The sequence below is a fragment of the Rhinoderma darwinii genome, chromosome 2 (genome assembly GCF_050947455.1).
Source record: "Rhinoderma darwinii isolate aRhiDar2 chromosome 2, aRhiDar2.hap1, whole genome shotgun sequence".
Lineage (NCBI taxonomy): Eukaryota > Metazoa > Chordata > Amphibia > Anura > Rhinodermatidae > Rhinoderma > Rhinoderma darwinii.
The window spans coordinates 60,599,309-60,606,043 of NC_134688.1; positions in this window are offsets into that span (position 1 = coordinate 60,599,309).

Consider the following 6,735-nt stretch of genomic DNA (forward strand, 5'->3'; position numbering starts at 1 on the left):
TAAAAGTTACAGTGAAGGAAATAAGTATTTGATCCCTTGATTCCAGCCTTGTGCAGGTCTATGATCTTGTCCCTGACATCCATAGAAAGCTCTTTGGTCTTGCCCATGTTGTAGAGGTTAGAGTCAGACTGATTAATTGAGTCTGTGGACAGGAGTCTTTTATACAGGTGACCATGTAAGACAGCTGTATTTAATGCAGGCACCAAGTTGATTTGGAGCGTGTAACTGGTCTGGAGGAGGCTGAACTCTTAATGGTTGGTAGGGGATCAAATACTTATTTCTCTGTGCACAATGCAAATAAATATATATAATTTTGACAATGTGATTTTCTGTTTTGTTTTTTTTTATATAATCTATCTCTCACTGGTAAAATTAACCTAGCCTAAAAATTCTAGACTGTTCATGTCTTTGACAGTGGGCAAACTTACAAAATCAGCAAGGGATCAAATACTTATTTCCTTCACTGTATATGTCACTACAGTGCTGAATTCTTAGCTACACTGCTCATTACAGTTATATAATATCCTCCATGTTGCTGCTGCTTTGATAGCTATATATATATATATCTGGCACACAAGAAGAAGATGACAGCACACAGCGAGCACTAATGCCACCTAAACCATGAACTATAAATAAATATGCATTACTGCTAAATCTACTTACAATAGTGAGGTTCTTAGCGCACATTTTGATCAAATTGCGTGAGCCCACCTGCCACGACAAGGCAACCTCTATGAGGTGGGTACCTACACTGCACATACACCCAGAACTGGGACTAAGCCTGCATATATCTAGGGATGGTAGGAACGAGCATTAAACTAATTAAAATCACCCAGGGCAAAATGGGAGGAGTGCAGGATCAAAAAATGGAGGCAGTCACTAACCCCACATATATGAATCACATAAACACAAAAGTTTGAACAGCACATTCCAAAAAAATGAAACAAAACTTATATACAGGTGCAATTATGCCTGTGACTACAAATTTATACAGCACACAAGAAAATGGCGACAGCACACTGCGAACACTAATGTAACCTAAACCGCTAAATATAAATAAATATGCATGAAGACATGATAGCAGTTAGGCTCTGCCCACTAGCTCAGAGAAAACTGAGAATTAGAGATAGAGCCTGCAGAAGGAAAAACTGCTATGAAAAATGCAGAATGCAAGCCATATAATAGCCAGAAATAGTGTTATTCCTCAAGTACACACATATGACAACTTATTCGGAAAAGTCACCTGAAAAGTTAGGTACACTTTAAAGGAGTAGTCCCAGTATTAAATGTTTTGCTAAATAATTCAGCATTAGAAATTTGTTTTCTAATTTACCTTACATATGTTACAAAAATGCTCCAGTTTGCGAAATCTTCCTTTTACTTGATTATAATCGCGCCCCCTGGTGTTCAGTCTGTATAGTGATGTTCACTGAGCTGAATGAGGGAGTACGCACATGCTCAGTTCCACTCTCTAGCTGCCACCAGCCGATAGAAAATGCCTTCTCTGCTTGTCAGTAAACAAGTAGAGAAGATGCTTTTATTCAGAAACACAGCTTGTAGTGTGGATGGAGACTTACACAGAAATACACAGGAGAGCCAGCAGCTTGCTTAGATAAATAGAGAGCCTGCATACAGCACTGCTTACATATAGCATGGAGCTCTCCCCCCTCCGGCTCATCCTCTCACTATGTGTAAGCTGGAGGATCTCCCTCTTTTTCACTTATATAGGTCGGGGCTCTCCCTCTAAAAAGACAGGCAATGGGGGGGGCAGTTGTAAAGCTTCCCCTAGAGAGGAATGCCTTACTGCAACAGAACGATCTGCCTATACAAGCTATGACAAGGAGGGGTCCCTGAGCTGCCAAGGAAAATCTAGCAGAGCAATGAAATAAATGGGTAGATCTCTGGATCCATGTAAGACACAGGGCTGGTTCTAGCTTTGTTAGAAAGAGATTGCCGTAAACTATCTTATGTATGGTTTTCTTTTTTTTATTAATTCTGGGACAACCCCTTTAAGTCCTGTAAGTTGCGAGGTTGGACCTACATGGATCGGACTTGATTTTCCAGCACATCCAACAGATGCTTGATCGGATTAAGATCTGGGGAATTTTGAGGCCAAGTCAACGCTTTGAACTCTTTGTTATGTTTCTCAAACCATTCTTGAACAATATGCAAGGACCAAAGTTTTCCCAGCAGAACATTGCCCAGAGCATCACACTGCCTCCGCCCGCTTGCCTTTTTCCCATAGTGCATCCTGGAGCCATTTCTTCCCCAGGTAAGCAACGAACACGCACACAGCCGTCCACATAATGTAAAAGAAAAGGCGATTACACTAGACCACCTTCTCCCATTACACTACAGTCCAATTCTGATGCTCACGTGCCTATTGTAGGTGCTTTCAGCGTCTTTCTATCATAGCCAGAATTAACCTTTTCAGCAATTTGTGCTACAGTAGCTCTGCTGTGGGATCAGACCAGACGGGCTAGCCTTCACTCCACACATGCAGGGCTGCCATCAGGAATTTCTGGGCCCCATACTGCCAATGAGTGTGGGCCCCCACCCCCCTCATCATTAGAAGGGGGGTGAAATGTAAAGGGGCGGGAGGTAGGGTACATTAAAAAGAAAACTAGCAGGGTTTCTTTGGAGGAGCAGGGCAGAGACAGGAGGTGGGTGTCGGAGGGCAAAGGGGAGAGACTAAGTGCCAGGGCTGGGAGAACTGAAAGTAGCAGTGGTAGCCAGGGGGAGACGCAACCTCACAGGGGCTCTGTGGAGTGACAGGGAAGAGACAGCGGCTCTGTGGGGGGCAAAAAGGGAAACAATGTGTGTGAGTGTGCAAAGAATCTGTCAGGGTGTAGGGGGGCAACATAAACAAAAATTATTGCACTGAAGCTGTAGTTCTTGGTGCTGCAGTCCCTAAGATCTCCCACTGACATGGGCATGCCTGGATGATGCTTTTGCATTCCCTTCACACGCCACACACACGTTATCTGTGTAAAAACCACACAACAAAATGAATTCAGACACCAAACTAGAAAAAAATTCAGACCCTAGACCAGACCTGCTAGGTAATTCAGACACCTTTCCACCAGACCCCTACCTGTGGCCAGAGTTTAGCATTTAGACTTTATCTACAGGGGGCTGTGTGTGGCACTCTCTACAGGGGGGTGTGTGGCGCTATCTACAGGGGGTGTGGATCACTATTTACAGGGGGCTGTGTGTGGTGCTATCTACAGGGGGCTGTGTGTGGCACTATCTACAGGGAGTGTGTGTGGCACTATCTACAGGGGGCAGTGCATGGCACAATCTACAGGGGGGTGTGAGTGGCACTATCTACAGGGGGGTGTGGGTGGCACTATCTACAGAGGGGGAGTGGTGCTATCTACAGTGATTATGTGCGGCGCTAAATACAGGGGTGTGTGCCAATATCTACAGTAAGGTGTGTGTGGCACTCTCTACAGGGGATTCCAGTCCAGTAGGAGACCCAGATCTCACTGTCCATATATGGACAGTGACCTCAGGGGCTACCTCTAGGAGAGGAATCCCCGGCTAGAGTGTCGGCAACTCTCTGGCCGGGGATTCCGCTCCTGAATGGGTGAATGGCAGAGCAGGAAGCTGATAGTTTCCTGCTCTGCCATAGTATTCAATTGTATCTTCATCCTGTGGATGCAGATACAATTAAATACGGCAGTGGCTGGGACTGTCTCTTTAGATTCAGGACAGTCCATGCAAATTTGGGACTGTTGCCAACTATGCCTCTGGTATAAGCTTTCTCCCCCTACCCAGGTATACTCTCCCCTTCCTCTACCCCTCCCCATGTATAATTTCTCCCCTCCCTTCAGATATCATCGATTTTTCCCCAATTATTACCCCCCCCTAGTATAATGCCTCCTCCAGTGTAGTGATGTCACGATACCAGAATTTGGACTTCGATACCGATACTTTGTGTAGTATTGCGATTTCGATACCAAAACGATACTTTGCCAACAGTAATAAAAAAATTACAAAAAAAGTTCTTCCATTTTCTGATGTGAGGCACAAGGTGTGATGAATTTTGAATATGCCTCACATTAATAGTAATTAACCCCATCATGTTTCTGAGTCACAACGGGTTAATGTGTAAGGTACATGATGGGGTTTAATTACTATAAATGTGAGGCACATGGAGGTTAAATTCATCACACCTTGTGCCCCACAATAAGTGATGGAAAGCAGTTTTTATTTTATTTTTTTACAGCGTACACATCATAAATGACGTAAAAAAATTGTTGTGCAGGTTATTACGGCCGCGCCAATACTGAATGTGTATATTTTATGTATTGAGACTTATTTTAATGTTTATTGTAAAAAATTAGTGTATTTTTTTTTTATTTAACATCACTTTGTTTTTACTTTTTATTTTCAAACTTTAATGTACTGGCATATATCTATATACTGATAGTACACAGGCAGTTTTTAGGACATACCTCAGTATGCCCTAACGACAGGACATGTGGTCAGACAGCCCTGGGGTCCTTCAATTGACACTGTGTCACGGAGCGGGTTAGTGGACCCACTAGGCCGTACCGCCGCAGCGGGGAGGCAGCTGGCCAAACAACAGGACACCCCAGAAATACAATGTCCCGCACAAGGGTACCTGAATAGTTCAGATGGTGGCCGCAGCTCTGGCACAGATGAGATGGGTGCAGCAGATGGCGCCAAACGTGGCGGATGACACAGGAGCCGCAAGTTGCGCCAGACGTGGCGGATTCCTCCGGACGTGGCAGATAACACAGGACGTGGCGGATTCCTCCGGACGTGGCAGATTCCTCTGGACGTGGCAGATGACACAGGACATGGCGGATTCCTCCAGACGTGGCAGATGACACAGGACGTGGCGGATTCCTCCGGACGTGGCAGATGACACAGGACGTGGCGGATTCCTCTGGACGTGGCAGATGACACAGGACATGGCGGATTCCTCCAGACGTGGCAGATGACACAGGACGTGGCAGATTCCTCTGGACGTGGCAGATTCCTCTGGACGTGGCAGATGACACAGGACGTGGCAGATTCCTCCAGACGTGGCAGATGACACAGGACGTGGCACGACTTGATACTAGGGCAAAGCACGGGAACCAGGAACGGGGAACAAGGTACGGGTAACAATAGGAACGGGAAACACTAAGGGACCATTTGCAAGACAGACTGGGAAAACTAACAACGCTCAGGCATCGAACTAGGGGGCTGGACCACTCTTATAGCCCAGGGTACTCACGGGTCAAAGGTCATTCAAGATGTCCGGTGCGCGCGCTGCCCCTTTAAGAGCGGGGACGAGCGTGCGCGCGCACCCGGCGGAGGTGACTGGATGCAAGCGCTGGCGTCTCCTGAGGAGGAGGCTGGCAGCGGCCGCACAGCTTAGTATCGAAAAACATGAAATAACGGTATCGAACCGTTTGGGTATGCAGAGTATCAAAACAGTATTGAAGTTTCGATGCATCGTGCATCCCTGCTCAAGTGGCATCCTCCCTCCATTATTATCTCCTTTCCACTCTAGCATAATTTCCCTCCCCATCCAATGCCATCTCCCTGCCCCCATTATCATTTAACTCTACCCCCTCCCCATAGAAAGCAAAAATCTTCCCCACGTCTGTATTAGTTTACACTGCAGCATAGGATTGTATCACTCAGCTCTACAACGGCTCTTTTCTCCTGTCCTGTGTAAACAGAGGGAGAAGACAGGTTTATTGGCACATGTTACACAGGATGGGAGATAAGAGCCGTAGAGCCAGTGGCGTAACTACCGCGGTAGCAGCCGTAGCGGCTGCTACGGGGCCCGGGGCTTGAGGGGGCCCGTGCCGCCAGCCGACACTCCCACCCAAATGCCCGGTGGCGCCGCTAGCAGCCGTTATGGCTGCTACTTCGGTAGCGCCGCTACTGTGGGGCCCGCGACGCCGAGCCTTACACAGGCCCTCTCAAGCCTATAGGTGTCGCTAGCACCGGAGGGGGCCCCAGTGCTAGTGGCAGCCAAATACATGTATTAGCACTGAATGGCCGGGCATGTTCCGTGCCTGACCATCCAGTGCCTTACAATGACACTGATTGGCTAGCGGCGCGATGACATCATCGCGCCGCTTCCATGCTTGGAAGGTGCTGATTGGCGGGGCAAGTCATTCTGCCCCGCCAATCAGCGTCATTGGAGGATGCTCGTTCAGCTCCTGCAGACATGCTCAGAAGAGAGCATGTCTGCATCGCCAGTGAACAGCGTGGGAACGGGATCATGTGAGTATGTAAATTTTTTTTTTTTCCCTCATAAAAATGTGAATGGCATTATCTATAGTGGGGGGGGGGTCGTCTTTATGTGGGCTATTATATATAGGGGGTCTATATGTGGGGCAGTAGCTACAGGGGGGTCTATATGTGGGGCAGTAGCTACAGGGCGGTCTATATGTGGGGGTGTGGGCCATTATATACAGGGGGCTTTGTATGTGGGCCATTATATACAGGGGGGTCTATATGTGGGCCACTATATACAGGGGGGGGTTTATATGTGGGGCACTATATACAAGGGGGGTCTATATGTGGGCCACTATATACAGGGGTGGGCTATATGTAGAGCACTATCTATAGGGGAGCTATTTTTTTTAGGGTACTTTCTATAGGGGTGGGCTATGTGTGGGACACTATATACAGGGGTGGGTTACCTGTGGGGCACTATATACAGGGGGGGTCTATATGTGGGGCACTAGCTACAGGGGAGAT